The 2500-nt window shown below is 63.1% G+C and overlaps 1 pseudogene; it reads right to left on the minus strand.

Moving 5' to 3' along the window:
- LOC126475598 (large subunit ribosomal RNA) overlaps positions 1-2500 on the minus strand; it is a 7959-nt pseudogene that overhangs the window by 3785 nt on the left and 1674 nt on the right.

The raw sequence follows: 2500 nt of genomic DNA on the forward strand, positions 1-2500 counted from the left end.
CACTCGAGAGCGACAGGCTCTGAGTGCGGGAGGAGGCGGTCACGAATGAAGCCCGCGGTGGAGATGGGCTTCTTGGTGAAGAGGTCCGCCCAGAAGTCCAGCAGACCAGGGATGGCAGGTGGCGGCTGGAGCAGGGTGCCATCCAAGAGGCCGCGCACGCAACGTGCACGCGACCGTCGGAAGGCATCCTGCGTTCTCGCGTACTCCCAGCGGCGCCGCTTGCGCTTCTGCGTCGGCGGCGCGGCAGGCGGCCGCTTCGATGGTTGGCGCGGCCGCTGTGTCCTGGTGATCGATCTCTCCCCTCTGGACCCGACCGACGCAAGGGCATCCGGGAGCATGCCCAGGATGACATCGGGCGGCGTGCCCCGCCCCAGACCTATGACACGATCCAGGGCAGAGAAACGCTGGGCGGAAGCGGGTAGCCCCGCCAGATGCTCCCAGATGGCGGCGTCAGTCGGCCCCTCCGGCGGCGGCCCGGTGGTGTCGGCCGCGAAGTCCTCGGCTGCGTCGACGGGCGGCGCAGCGGCCTCGCCCGCGTCAGGCAGTGGGCTCGCTGCTCCCCGGCGGGACGCCGGCTCTTCCCCCCGACCGATCTCAAGCGCCTCCATGAATTGGCGGACAAGCTGCTTGTGGGCAGCTTGCCGCCGTCGGCACTTGATTGCCTCAAGCGTTCGGTCGGGGAACATCCTGATGAGTTCTTGATTTACAAAGAAGAACCGGGCGTCCCTCTCGAGGAACAGTTCGGCCTCTGCCTTGGCGAGCGACAGGACTTCTTCCTCCGTCCACCTCGCGCGATGCCTCTCCGTGACGATCTCCGCGATGGCGGCCGCAAGGTGTTGGCGGCGGCGATGGACCCCGAGACCGTTCTTGGTGGTGAAGCTGCGGTGGCACTCACTACAGGTGTATACAGCTGCAAAAGTTACAAGATTTTCGGCACGGCCGGTTGGCCGGCTAGGTGCTGGGGGAGTTGGGGTGGCACCTTCAGCGGAAGGGCCACCACTTATTCTCTGATTACTGCCCCCAACTAAAAAAGGGATAGTGCGAGGGGGGGCTGGTAACCCCCCCAAGCCCCTGGTGCGGTCTTCCACTCTGCGAAAATCAGCGGGCCCACGAGAAGGGGAGAAGACCGCAGGAGAGGAGAGGCTAAGAGGGCTAGGCCCATGTATTGCGCATCACTCTCCCTGTAACTATAACCCAAGGAAGGCACCTCGCAGCAGCAGCACGACTACATCAAGACCGCACTTCGAAAAGCCAAGTCCGGATGCAGCCACACCGCCGCCACTTGGCCACCTTAAGAGAGTCATAGTTACTCCCGCCGTTTACCCGCGCTTGCTTGAATTTCTTCACGTTGACATTCAGAGCACTGGGCAGAAATCACATTGCGTCAACACCCGCTAGGGCCATCGCAATGCTTTGTTTTAATTAGACAGTCGGATTCCCCCAGTCCGTGCCAGTTCTGAGTTGATCGTTGAATGGCGGCCGAAGAGAATCCGCGCACCCGCGCGCCCCCGGAGGAGCACGCTAAGGCGGACGCGGCCTCGCAGCAAGGAAGATCCGTGGGAGGCCAAGGCACGGGACCGAGCTCGGATCCTGCACGCAGGTTGAAGCACCGGGGCGCGAACGCCGCGCAGGCGCGCGCATCCTGCACCGCCGGCCAGCACGAGGCCGACCAACGGCGAGAGCAGACCACGCCCGCGCTAAACGCCCGCACTTACCGGCACCCCTACGGCACTCACCTCGCCCAGGCCCGGCACGTTAGCGCTGACCCACTTCCCGACCAAGCCCGACACGCCCCGATCCTCAGAGCCAATCCTTATCCCGAAGTTACGGATCCAATTTGCCGACTTCCCTTACCTACATTATTCTATCGACTAGAGGCTCTTCACCTTGGAGACCTGCTGCGGATATGGGTACGAACCGGCGCGACACCTCCACGTGGCCCTCTCCCGGATTTTCAAGGTCCGAGGGGAAGATCGGGACACCGCCGCAACTGCGGTGCTCTTCGCGTTCCAAACCCTATCTCCCTGCTAGAGGATTCCAGGGAACTCGAACGCTCATGCAGAAAAGAAAACTCTTCCCCGATCTCCCGACGGCGTCTCCGGGTCCTTTTGGGTTACCCCGACGAGCATCTCTAAAAGAGGGGCCCGACTTGTATCGGTTCCGCTGCCGGGTTCCGGAATAGGAACCGGATTCCCTTTCGCCCAACGGGGGCCAGCACAAAGTGCATCATGCTATGACGGCCCCCATCAACATCGGATTTCTCCTAGGGCTTAGGATCGACTGACTCGTGTGCAACGGCTGTTCACACGAAACCCTTCTCCGCGTCAGCCCTCCAGGGCCTCGCTGGAGTATTTGCTACTACCACCAAGATCTGCACCGACGGCGGCTCCAGGCAGGCTCACGCCCAGACCCTTCTGCGCCCACCGCCGCGACCCTCCTACTCGTCAGGGCTTCGCGGCCGGCCGCAAGGACCGGCCATGACTGCCAGACTGACGGCCGA

Source organism: Schistocerca serialis, chromosome 4 (genome assembly GCF_023864345.2).
Source record: "Schistocerca serialis cubense isolate TAMUIC-IGC-003099 chromosome 4, iqSchSeri2.2, whole genome shotgun sequence".
NCBI classification, from domain to species: Eukaryota; Metazoa; Arthropoda; class Insecta; order Orthoptera; family Acrididae; genus Schistocerca; species Schistocerca serialis.